Genomic DNA, 14238 nt, shown 5'->3' with positions numbered 1-14238 from the left:
TTCTATTTGCTGTCTGTAGTATCAAAGATGAGCCTGCTCAGCCCCCACCATTTCAGGCCTTCTGCGATCTGGACCCATTTCACCTCTTCAGCCCTCTCTCACTGTTCCTCAGTGTGTGTGTTATTATTGCCCATGACCTTCAATTAATTCTACCTCTGTGGTATTCCTTCTGCCTGTCTGCCAATCTGGGTCTTTGAAACACAATGGGACTCACAACTCATCTTTTTATGAAGTGTTTCAAAACTAACCTTATCCCATAGTGAGTTTACTTTGATTACCTGAACTTTCCTATCTCATACTGGTTATTCTATTGACTTCAATTTGCTCTCTAATTATTTTGTGTTTCTCATCTGTCTGTATTAATTATTAGTTGCTAGGTAACCATATTACCATAAACTTAGTGGGTTTAAACAAGAAGCGTTTCTCATCTCAGCTTCAGAATCCAGATATGGCTTGCCTTGGTCTTCAACCTTCCATAGCTTACTCAGGGCTGTAGTCAGTGGTTCATTTGGGTCAATCGGGGTCAGAGTGTCACCTGAGGCTCAGGGGAGAAGGCTTCCCTTCCAGGTACAAGTGGTTGCTGGCAGCATACAGTTCCTTGAGGATTGCTGGACTTGCTGGCTGCCACTGGAGGTCCCCCAGGTGTAGGCCACCTGGATGGGCAGTTTGCCCCATCAGAGCCAACAGTGAGAGCATCAGTAGAGAGTCTGCTAGAAAAATGGGAGTCACAGTCCTATGTAGTGTAATCACAGAAGTGATATCCGTCCCTCTTTGCCATATTCTACTGATTAGAAGCAAACTCAAGGCCGAGAGGATGACTCAAGGGCACGAACAATGACACAGGGATAATGGAGGCCTCTGAGAGTCTGTCACTCTTCTAACTCTGCTTCCTGAAACACCATATTTTCTTTAGCCCTCAGAGTTGAGCACCTAGGAGTTCCATAAGAAGGGCTTATTTAATTATAGTAATAAAGGAAGGAAGGTAATCAGGAGAGGAATCCAAAGGAGAACACCTTTGACCTATTTTAACCAGAATGTTTAAGATGCCAAGATGAATAAAAGAATTCTATTAGCATAAAGAAAAAGTAATATTTTCTTATCATTCCGATTATAATGGGTTTTTTCCTCCAAGTAGTATTTTTGACGTGATAATACATTTGTTGCAGTGATAAGGATGCACAAAAAGACAGCAAACAATATTTTGTGAGATAATGTGAAAACCTTAATTTCAAATAGATTAAGTTGATTTTTAAATTGGTTGTTTGAGATACTTAAAACTTTTCTGCATAGAAATAATGCTTAGATATGGTTCTAAAGCTAAGTCAACTCAGAAAAGCTCATTTATATTAGAACCAAAAAGTGTCAGAGATTAAAGGAATCTTTAGATTATTTAATGTGCAAGCTCCTTAAAGCATCCCATCAAGTATTTGTGAGTGCCAACTAAATCCTAAAATGAGAATGTCTTGCTTTGTAGCTGAGCTATTTTTTAATACTACTACTACAGAAGACAGGTAGGGTTTATAATCTTTTTTTTTTTTTTTATGTTGAGGAATAGGATGGTGGCAATATATTTTTGAACTCTGGCAATTCCGTAAAACATATCTATTCTGTCACATCTAGATCTACGATTTTTCAGGTCTATAACGTATAAGCAACCTTACAGTGTATGTGTCAATTTTGAGACCAAAAATTATTATTACTCTTTTTTTTAAAAAAAGAAAAATGTTTATTTAGCTCACAATTTTGGAAATTCAAGTTTCAAAATCAGGACTGTCCTCTAGTGAGAGCTTAATAGCAGATGGCGTCATGTTAGAGTGGGAGTAGGTGGGCGGAGCCCTTGTGGGAGCAAACTACCACATCTCGAAATGGGAAGCTAAAGGGTACTGTTATTATTAAAATTCTTCCTGTTAGAGGAAGCCCCCTGTCTTCCATATCAGTTTGGACATAGAGTGGCGATGCTCCTATTTAGTTCTAATGCACCTGAATTAGTGGGATAAAGATCGTGCTGGGACAGAAGGTCTATTGGGTCTCTGGGGAGAGGATTGGGGCAGGGGTGGGGTATGCATTCCCATGTCCTGAGTGCCTAGAGTGGGAGAGGATATGGTGAGGTGGCATTGGTTTTTAGTGTGCACAGGTCATTATAAAACTGGGTGAGGCTGGGGAACTGCTTTTAATTTAATCACAATATTCTTATTAGAACTCTTCTCCATGTTGCAAATAATCCTAACAGAGTTTAGTGTTCACATTCTTTGTTACTCTAAGAAGTTCTCAATGTATTTTATTTGTATTGATTTGTACATCGAGGTTCTAAAGATAGATTTTTGCACAAATTTAATTTTTTCATTATATATTTTTTTGTCTTTCCTCTGAGGAAGCCATTTAAAGTTCCAATCACTGGTAAAAGCTCTGTGGTCATAAGATGCATCTCCCATTTCATATCCTCTGTGTTAACAGGATGTAGATGAACTAGAGGTCTGAGGAGGGTGATGGCATCCATGAATGAGTACAGTATCTATAAGGGAAGCATTTTATTTGACACCACTTTCAGTTTTCTTCATCATCTTAGGATACCAAGTGAAAACAGAATTGGAGAGTGTTTTACTTCTTTTGTTCTCATTCTCATTGTAAGTTCACAGCTGAAAATATTTGTGCTGGAAGGCCCTTGGGATCATTGAGTGCCTGCATTTTACAAGTAAAAAAATCTGGGGTCTGGGAAACATGAGAGACATGAAAAAGATATAGTTTTTCCTCAGTGTCCACAGGCGAGTGGGACACACACACACACACACACACACACACACACACACAAATCAGTGGATGCTCAAGTCCTTTGTATAACCAGTATTTGCATGTAACCTACACACTCCTCCTGTATACTTTAAATCATCTCTAGACTACTTATAATGCCTGGTACAGTGTAAATAGCTATTATACAGTATTGTTTAGGGAATAATAACAATATAAAAAAGTCCATACATATTCAGTACAGATGCACTTTCTTTTCTAATATTCTCATTTCTCTGTTGGTTGAATGCACTGGCTCAGAACCCAGGGATCCAGAACCTATGGATCTGTAGGGCTGTCTGTAAGAAGAGGCTGGCACTCGAGCCTCACCCTCCATTGAGTGCTCTTTGTGTTAGTCTGCACTGTGCCTGGTGAACTGTACAGTGATCCTGGTTTCCCATCTTTTGTATTTTGGGGATCCTTTCCTGCCAGCTTTGGAGATGAAAGAAACTTATGGGAACATGGAGAGAAAAAAGAGCAGGTTATATAAATTGATAAAGTTATAACTACAGAGACTTTGAAAGAACCACAGCACCTCTACAATCTGTGAAGGCTTTGAATAATTTGAAGGCTATCTTGTCTCTTTCTATCTCTGTCAGATAAAGAATATGAATAGTGATGATGAACTACATTATTCTCATTTCATATTTTTTATCATTTGTATGTTTTAAATATTTACTGAAAAACACCTAATTTAAAACTGATAATGGGTTTGTTTTGTTTTTGGTAAGACGTTGATTGGCTTGAACAGTGGGGTTGTTTTAGAGAAACTCTTCATTTTTATAATCTTCGTGGGTACAGTATAGATAGGGCTTTTGTGATCATTGATCACCTTTAAAACTCAGAGTTCCGTAAGTTCAGTGAATCTGATTCAGTCTACCCTAGGATCACTGATTAGCTTACTAACTTATGTAAAGGGTTATTTAGGTGGTTGATAGTGATATTGTACTAATATGAAGAATGTATTCATTCTTAAACAATTTCTAATTTCTGAGTTCTCCATGCCTATACCATGTCATATAACCACCTATTTTAGGGAAACCATTTTTCTTTATTTGTCAATGTATAAAACATGCCTCTTTTGAAGAGTCACCAAATCTTATTGAGTGTGCAAACCTCTCCATGTTTGAAAAAGAACTAAAAAAAAATAATAATATAAATGAAATTTGCTAAAATACTTGCTTTTAGGATCTCTTTATCAGCTAAGTATAGTTCTCTGTGTTTATGTGACTAGGACTTATTTCTGTGCCTTCTGATTTGACTGGAATTTCTATGTATTGAAGAAATATTCTTCACCATTCCTGGAAATTCTGCCTATCATTTTATTTAACCCTCAGAAAACATTAATTGAAAATTCAATTGTGTGCTGGAGACTCTTTTTTTAGGGAAATATTTCCAGTTTTTTGTTTGTTTGTTCATTTTATTTTGTTTGTTCATATTTATTTTGTGGTGCTGGGGATACAACCCACAGTCTCATGCATGCTAGGCAGTCACTCCATCACTGAGCTACATCCTCAACCTAGAGACCTCTTCTAGTATTAATAAAAATAGGAAACAGCCAAAATGGTCCAAAAAATGGGATTTGTTTAAATTCACTCATTCACAACTATTTCTTGGCTGTATTCTTTGTTTTAGGGACTTGAGATTATGTTTGCTCTCTAACTGAATCAGCACACTTTTATCTCATGGAAATTGTAATCTAATAGAGAAAGCAGGACTTCATAAACTCATCATGTAATCACAGATTATTTCAGCTGAAGGACGTCTTGTGAAGAGAGGTGTAAGGGTATAAGAGAGGCTACAATGGGAGGACCAGTCTGAGGCACTGTGGAGCCAGTAAAAATGATCTGTGGACGTATGTCCAACAGCAGGAAGCCTCTGCATACATTATTAAGGGAACAGTAAGTTATAACACAGTAGAGGCAACTCGACTTTATTAATATATGTAAAAATGTACATGTCCTGGGGCTGGGGCTCAGCGGTAGACCACTCCTCTCATGTGTGAGGCCCAGGGTTCGATGCTCAGCACCACATAAATAAAATAAAAAGGTATTGTGTCCACCTACAACTAAATAAATATTTTTAACAATGTACATGTCCTTAGAAAAGTATGGAATGACATGTAAATGTTAACAGTGTGATGAACTGTTGAATCATAGATGGTTTTTCCTTTATGTTTACCTCTTTTTTTGAAGTGTTCTATAATCAATATCTATTACTTGCATTAATGAAAAATATTAAAAAGAAATTTGTAGTCTCTGTCCTTGAAGAGCTTGTTCTGGTGATGAAGAGAGAGTGCAGAGATAAATGATGACAGTGCAATGGGAACATCTTGTATCAGTGTCTGCTGAATGCCGGGTGACTCCATTTTCCTGGGTTCCTGACAGCAGGCTGGTGAGGAAAGAAATATAAGGCAATTTGATGGAAGGACTGAGACCACCATTAGTTTTCTATTGTTGCTGTAATAGATTACCACAAACTAAGCAACTTAAAACAATGAGGTTCTGTAAATCAGAAATATGAACAAGCACAGCTTAGCTGGTTCTTTGGCCCAGGTTTCATAGGCCTTGTTGTCAGGGCTGTAATTTTTTCTTGTGACTCTGGCAATGAATTGTCTTCCAGACTGCTTCAGATGTTGATAGTTCTGTTCCATGTGGCTGTAGGGCTGAAGTATGTTTCCTTGCCATCAGCTGGAAGTCATTCTCAGCTTCTGGGGTCAGCCTGAATATTCTCCAGCCTATTTTCTGTGACTCATGACTCCTTCCCCCCTATAAATAGGTTCTTTACCTATTTATATTTATCTGGGTATAAGAGTTGAGAGCACTTGAAAAGTTAGAAGGCAGAAACCCTTCTCGTTCTTGAATCCCTCTGACTTTCTTTTTTCAGGGCAGCATCTTGATTATAGGTTATACATGTGGATTGAAGAGTCAGCCAGTAACTGGCAGCTGAGGGACAGTTTTAGGTGGTATTAGAGCCCCAGTTAAACAGGTTGAGGGTCAGGGCAAGGCTTGCATTCTGTACAGGAAAAGTCACACAGAGTTGGTCTAAGTGTTACCTGTAAATGATGAGACAGAAGCTGGTGAATGGATGGTCATGTGGACTGTTGGGCTGACAGGTGGCTCCAGAGCCCACCTTCTAATGAGGATGGGATTCTGAGTAGAAGGCTAGGCCTGGTTCTTGTTGGCTGAGGAACAACATGGTCTGAGTCTATAGGGTGGAATTCTTACAGTCCAGGCGAAAGCAGGTGAAGACTGGCTCACATGGGAAGGAGCTCCTGACTGTTGCATGGAGTTGTAGAAACATAGAAGATGGGAGGTGGTATATTCATCCCGTGTGCTGGGGCTGGAGTTTGGCAGAGGTTCTACCCACCTGTCATTAAGGCATATTCCTTAGAGCAGCTCAGGAGCTCATCTCTTGTTCCTATACTTAAGGACAATTTTGAGCAAATGAAGGTATTCTAAATCCTTTAGGATTTTGATCTTTACTTCAAGGGAAAACACCCTCTTCTCTGTCTCCTGTCAAATACTTTGATTCCAACATTAACTTAACCACCTCTTCTAGTTCAGCTTAATATGAGAAAGAGCAGCCTCCATAGATCCCTCCCGTGAACTTTCATTTGTGGGCTTCCACAAATTTACAAGTATTCAGGAACAGGAACATTTCTGATGTTCTAAGCTGAAATTTAATGTATTATTTATGAAAATTTTTTCAAAACTTTCATTTTCTCTCATGGAAAATATTAGAAGTTATAAAAGAGAGCTAAATTTTCAGAAGGCAAATTTAAAGGAAGTATCTTTGGGGAAAATATTTTTTGTTATACTTCGTGACCACACTACTCTTTAGTTTGAATTTTATCTCCTTATGAAAGTAACATCTGTACATATATTGTAATTCTACTTCTAGGACAATACTTGCTATGGATCATGCTAGCAATTTGAAAGATCCAGCTACATGCTTAGAAAATGCAGGTGTCAACAGTCAAAATGTTTTACAGATTCTGAATAAGGAGATGGAAAGCTACTTAATAGAATTAGATGATATGGATGCAGGTAGACAAGCTTGGGGCAATTGGGTTTGTCTCTGTGCTGCCTGCCTAGGAGTGAATGTATACTTGCTATATCTAAGTTAGACAACTGATATACATTCTCAATCCAGAGTTTCAATATGTAGGTTATTTCCAAGTTAACTTAATACCTGCAAAGATTTTTTAAAAGTTTTTTTCATTGTACATAAGCTCATACATCATGATCTTTGTAGTACATAAGCTTATACATCATGATCTTTGCAATACACTTTAGGTAATTATTAACCACTGTAAGTATAAATTTTACATTCACTGGTTCTTTACCTATTTATATTTATCTGGGTATAAGAGTTGAGAGCACTTGAAAAGTTAGAAGGCACATGGTTAACACCAGTTGCAAATTTAGGATTCCTTAGGACCACCTTCAGGTTCAGTAATTTGCTAGGAAGAAAGATTCATAGAACCCACTAAAAGCTATTATACTCCTGCTATGAGTTTAGAACTGGAGAAGACGCATTTTAAAGTCAGCCAACAAAAAGGAGTCAGATACAGAGCTTCCAGTATTCACACTCTTGGAGAGTAGAACCATGTGGAGTCAGAGCACCTTAATTTCCTGGCACTGATGTATAACAATCCACAGAGTATGGCCAACTAGGGAAGCTCAACTGGGCCCCAGTGTTCAGCATTTTTATTGGGACTTTTTTATGCTGCTGATTCAGTCCCTATTCTCCAGCCCCTCCACATGTGATCCAGAACTCCCAGAATACCTGAGGCTGTTGGTCTTTCCAGAGTGGTCAACCCCTGCCCTACATACTATCTGATGTGGCCCACCCTCACTAGGAATCACATCATTAGATTATCCATGGTGACCAAGACCATAGGTAAACAAAGACACTCCTAAGAGGTGTAGAGATTAACTCCCAGAAATCAAGGTCAAAGTCCAGATCTCTTTCTGAGTAAAGTTAAATTCTTCCTACACACTGGGGCTCTAGATTAAATTGCATTTTATAAAGTGTACATTCAGAAGATATTTTATTTTTGTAGTTTTATTGAGGTATAACTTACATATGATAAAATTCACCCATTTTAAGTATACACTTTGAATTTTGGTAAATATTTGTATTGTGCACCTTCAAATTAGGTCCTTGCCTCCATCCTTACCCCCAGGCAACCACTGATCTGTTCTTGTTGCTATAGGGTTTTTTCCCTAGACCATCATGAAATCATAGAGTATGTAATATTTTGTCTCTGCCTTTTTTTACATAGCATAAGGTTAATGAGATTCATCTGTGTTATTTAAATACATCAGTAGGTGGATCTTTTAAAATTACTGAGTAGTATTCCATTGCATGGTTATACTACATTTTTTTAAAATCTATACATCTTTTTAAAATTTCCATATTAAAACTTTTTTACTATCATGAATAATACTGCTTTGAAAAGATGTGTACATGATTTTATATGGGCAAATATGTCATTATACTTGGCTGGATATTTGGAATTGGAATTGCTGAGTCATATTGTGAGGGTATATTTAACTTTATAGGAAGTTGTCAAAACTGTTTTTCAGAGTGGTTGCCCCATTTTGCAAGGAAAGGGGGAGGGTTGTGGGCTGTACCCATGAAAATTCTGTATTATCAGTCTTTTTATTTTTAGCTATTCTGGTGGGTGTGTAGTGGTATCTCATTGTTTTTAATTCACTTACTTCTAATGACCAGTGGTGTTGAGCATCTTTTTATAAAATATTTTTTAGTTGTACATGGACACAATACCTTTATTTTATTTATTTAATTTTATGTGGTGCTGAGGATCAAACCCAGTACCTCACACATGCTAGGTGAGCATTTTACCATTGAGCCACAACCCCAGCCCTGTTGAGCATCTTTTTAAGTGCTAATCAAACATTCATCTATCTTCTTTGTATTTATACCTTTTGCACATATTTTAACAAATTGGTTTCTATTAATGACTTGCAAGAGTTCTTCATATAATCTGGGTATAAGACTTTTGTTAGGTATATGTTTTTTAAATGCTTTCTCTAATCTGTGGTTTGCCTTTTTGTTTTCTTAAAACCATCTTTTGATGACGAAAGTTTGTAATTTTGATGAAGTCAAATTTATCCATTTTTATCAGTGGTTCATATATTTGTGTTTTATTTAAGAAGTTGTTGCCTTTAAGTTCACAAAGATTTTTTTCCATGCTTCTAGAATTTTTTGATTTAGTTCTTGTGTTTTTGTCAATGATCTATTTTGATTTAATTTTTGAATTGTGTGAATAAAAGCCAAGATTTATCTTCCCCAATTCTCATACAAAATTACAGTTATTCAGCAGCATTTATTGAAAAGACTACCTTCCCCTTTGATTTATCCTGGCATCTTTGTTGAAAATAGGTTTTTATCTTAAGTCGAAACAAAAGGAGTTCCTAGTAGGGGTAGCCACCAATATTACAGAGTAATAGAAATAGTTTTCCTCAAATTAAACAAACAAGGATGTCACCTTTTTTATACTAATGTTTCAAATAACTAGTTGAAACAAATCCTATAAAAGAGATAAATGGAATGTATATAGGTCATTACAGAGAAAATAATACTATTTGCCAATGGCAAGGGACTATCACATGGAATGTTTAGGAGATGCAATAAAAACACCTTGAAATGAGGTGCTTAAATTATATGTTATAAAACATGTACCTAAGTAAATTTAGTCATTTATCACTATGCAGAAAAATATAAGGAAAAATATAATACTTGATTTTTTTACAAAAAACTAAAAGCCAAGAAGATATATGTGTGTGTATACACACACATACATATATATGTATATATGGCTAAATATAGAGTTTATTTATAATACTTAATGGAAAGAAGAGAAAACAAATAATAAGAGAAATTTAATCTATTTCTGGGTAAATAGTCTTAATAAAGATGATGATACTAACAAAGTTAATTTATAAACTTAATGCAGTACCAGTTAACATCCCAGTTGGATGTTGACTTTAACTTGATTGATAGCATAAAATGCAGAGTAAAAAAGCAGCTAAGAATTTCAGAGGAAAAAATAGTTTTTTTAATTATTCTTAAAATAATTTGAAAGGATTACAGTGAGTTGCATTTATTATAAAACAATGAAATAGAACTTGGAAGCCACAGTAGAAGTGCAAAAGAGATTAGACCAGAAGTCTAGGCTAAGTATAGTTACTGAAGTTGACACCAGATTAGCTGGAAACCGTCTGGCTTTCAAGGCAGAAAAAGAAACTTGTAGGTTTTTCACCAAGGAATGAAAATTGAGAAACCACTAGTCAGACACTATAAATGGCATAAGTGGGCTGGGTATAACACAATAGGAAATATTGGACCTCTGAACTTTGTATGTGTGCCCCATATAGAGGAGATAGCTCTGCTTGGTTTTAGCTGAGGTTTGGCATGTACACAGAAGAGTCTGTGATGCTAAGTTTTCAGGGAGTCCAGAAGCCTGTTGGGAGGAGCTCACAAGACTTGTTAGATCTCAGGATTTTTAGATGTTGGCATTTAGTGTACTGGCCAAACAAAATATGTGGGAGTGAAGGGTTCCTTATTGAATCAAGATTACATATCTATAGTTTTCACTCTCCTATTAATAACTGTATACTTTTGAGCAGAACAAAAGGAGTTTAGCCATTCTAAACTAAAACTTTTTCCAGAGTATATTTACAAAACCTAAATATAGGTTAGTAACAGTGATGGAAACAAAATAGAAGTAGAAGAAATAAATTGATAGTAGATTAGTACATATGAGAAGCCAACTAAAATAAAACCTGTGAAAGCAATCGTGTTTAACAAAAAATATTGGGTTGAATGATATGACAAAGAAAGCTCCCTTTAGATGGATTTTCATCTCATACCATGCAAACTAAATTCCAGATGAATTAAATATTTTGAAATGAATATTATACTTATCTTTGCTTTGGAGAGGAGATAATTTATACATTGTTAAAGCTATAAAGAAATTAAGTAGTACCAAGGTTGGCATGTTTGATTATGAAAAATTAGATTTTCTGGTACAAAGATAAAAGCAACGCAATGGAAACAGTATTTGCAGGTTTTTTATGATAGTAAGATTTTTCATGTGATCGGGGATGTATCCATAAGGTTAGATGTAGTGGACAGCCAAAGGATAGTTTATACCATAGAAAATAACAATAATATTTGACCTAAAGGGCTTCATTTATAATATTAATACAGTAGTAGTAGTAGTACTCTCTTCCTAGGGTATCTGGGGAAAAATGTGCAGTGCCAGATGGGGAAAAGCAGCTCTTTGAACCAACTTCACATGTGTATTGTTTACAAAGCCCTTTTTATCATCCTTCTCATTGATTCTCACTCTAGCCCAGGGCAGTTTTTAAGTTTTCTCAGTGGAGACTTTTAGGGTTCACTTCTTCCACAGTCACAACTTAGTCTTTGTCACCACCTTAACTGATCCACCTGTAAAATCAATCTAGAAAATTCAAGAGCTCACCATTCTGGTCTCGGGTTTCTCTTTCAAACTCACATGTTCTTTTTTGCTGCTGCAGCCATTCTTTCATCTCTAGTCTAGAAAATACTCCCTTATTTTCTCCTGAGTGGTCTTTCCTTTTTACTTTTACCCTTGTTTTTTCCTGTAACATATTTTTTTCTTTTCATAATATTGTGACCATATGTAGTATCTACCTCTGCCTCACTCTGCCTTCAACAAAGATCTACTTCTATTTTGTTTCCATTGCTGCTATAACTTATAACCTAAGTGTGAAGGACAAAGGAATTGAATGGACATTGCCCCCAAGTAGATACCTGAATGATTAGGTACATGAATAGGCGCACGAGAAGATGCTTAATAACATTAGCCATTGTGTTAGGCAGCTTTTTGTTGCTGTGATAAACTACCTGAGAAAGTCAACTTAAAGGAGGAAAGATTTATTTTGGCTCCTGGTTTCAGTCATGACTGGCTCCATGCTTAGCGTCCTGAGGCAAGCAAAACATCATGGCAGCAGGAGCATATGGTAGAAACCATTCTTCTCACAGTAGCTGGGAAGCAATGGCAGCGGGAGGGGCAGGAGACAAGATACAGTCCCCCAGCATATGGCCTCAAGGACTTACTCCCTTCAACTAGGTCCTGAATCTACGTTTTCTACCACCTCCCAGTTGTCCATTCATCTATGAAGCCCTCAGTGGATTAATCAGTTGATGAGATCAGAGTCCTTATGACCCACTAACTTCCCCAAAACCGCATCTCTGAATATTGCCTCCCTGGGGAACCAAGCCATCAACACCTGAGCTTTTGGTGGACAACTCATATCCAAACCATAACGGCCATCAAAGAAAAAAAAAATACAAATCAAAACCACCAATCCACTAGAATAGCTAGCTGTAACAGAAAAATACAGTTGAAAGTTTAACAAAAACGTGGAGAAATTGGAGCACCCATATGTTGCTATGCATTGCTGCTGGAAATGTAGAAGGTGCAGCTGCTGTGGTATACAGTCTGGCCATTCCTTAAAATATTAAACATAGAATTACCATGTATAGCAGTATCACTCCTTGGTGTCTACCCAAAAGAATTAAAAATACATGTTCACACAAAGACCTCTACATGAAAATGTTGATAGAATTATTCATAATAGCCTACAAGGGAAAAATAGCACACAAAGTGTGGATGCAGGACCTAGTTGAAGGAAGTGAATCCTTGAGGCCACATCCTTGATGAATGAATCAACAAAACAAGGTATATCTATAGAATGGAATATTATTCAGCCATAAAAAGGAATGAAGAACTGATATTTATTATAGCATGAGAAGCCTTGCAAGTGTTACACTAAATAAATTAACGCAGCTACAAAAAGCTCATCTTGTATGAGTCCACTCATATGAAATGTCCAGAAGAAGCAAGTTTATATGGGGGAAAAAAGTTGATTAATAGTTGTGTAGGGTTGAAGGAGAAGAGATGTAAGAGAATGTGACTGTTAATAAATAATTTCTTTTGGAGTGATGAAAATACTCTAAAATTAGATTTTAGTGAAAAACTCAATAAAATATACTTAAAACATTGAATTGCACAGTTTATAAAGGAAAACTTTATAGGATGTTAATTATACCTCAATCAAGTTGTTAAATTAAAGAGAAAATGAACTCTCTTGCCCTTGTCTCATGGCACATACTGTTTCTCAGTATGATTACTAGAAAAGTTGATTTTGAGAATACCCCTGATTATGTAGTATGAACAATGAACTTGTTTTGGAGGTGTTCTTCCAGTTAACTTGGCTAAATAGAAAAAAGTCTTTTTTTTCTTGTAGCTCTTGTAAAATGTTTTTAAAGATGTTTTATTTATTTTCTTGCCTCCGCTTAGTATAAGAAACACAATTTATAGTTAGTGATTCCTGGATTTTATTTTGGCAGTGATTTCTCCCTTGATGGTACAAGGAAGAGACTGGCTTTGCAGCTAAACAGAAAAATCATTTTTCTCTCATGCTTTTTCAGTTCTTGCCTTTGTCTTGTTCTGTTAGTATATCTTTGGCTCGTGTGTGTGTGTGTGTGTGTGTGTGTGTGTGTGTGTATGGGTGGGGTCTTCCTTTTAATCTCTTTCAGTGGTACTGACAGTTGGTTCAAAACTGTGAAGTATGAATTCTCATTTGAGGAAAATACATGTCATGTGTATGATTTCAGGAGGGTCACAGATTAGGAATCTCAGCGGCACTTGCTTTGGTGACCTCATCTACTTCCAGGTGTAAATTACCATTTATATGCTGAGCAATCCAAATTCTCTATCCCTGTCCAGGTTTCTCTGCTAGGATACTATAGCTAACTGTCTGGGTCTACTTGGATGTCCTACAAATACTTCGTATCTTCTTATCCTTTCTAAACCACCCCCCCCCTTTTTATAATAAAATGGATTCCAAACCAGAACACCCCAGCCTCCTGGTCTGAATTGATACTAAGCATGATCCTTAATTTTTCCATGTCCTCTACATGTATCAGTCATCAAGTTTTGTTTGTTTGTTTTCAGTCTTTTGAAATTTGTTCCTTCTTGTTACTATTCCCACCAATGGTTGAAGGCCTCATTTCTTGGTGGAAATCCTGTAGCTTCCTGACTAGTCTCCTTATGTTCTGTCTTGTTCATTCTCCATATTGTAGCTGATAAACTCCCAACAGCTTCTCAGCATCTTTATCATGGACTCTAAACTTGTCAGCACCATTAATAGCACTTAGAAGGCCCTAGACGACTGCACTCCAGCTCTCCTGTCCAGCCACCATGTCTCCATCACAGTGCGTATCCGTCATGCTGACCTTTCTTGTTTTCTCAGCTGAACCCTGTTTTCTCTCACATTATGCCCTGGTGGGCTCATTCCGTCCCTACTTATCCCCTTTCCTCCATACCTGGCGAACTCTTATCCTTCTTTACATCTTGGCTTTAGATATTTC

At 36.7% G+C, this 14238-nt stretch overlaps 1 protein-coding gene across 4 annotated transcripts in view; it reads left to right on the top strand.

Moving 5' to 3' along the window:
- Positions 1–14238, top strand: part of SLC44A1 (solute carrier family 44 member 1) — a 184822-nt gene that overhangs the window by 61323 nt on the left and 109261 nt on the right. The window lies entirely within an intron of this gene.

Source organism: Spermophilus citellus, assembly GCF_964194105.1.
Source record: "Spermophilus citellus genome assembly, chromosome: 2".
In the NCBI taxonomy this organism is placed as follows: domain Eukaryota; kingdom Metazoa; phylum Chordata; class Mammalia; order Rodentia; family Sciuridae; genus Spermophilus; species Spermophilus citellus.
This window is presented reverse-complemented; position numbering and strand designations above follow the sequence as displayed.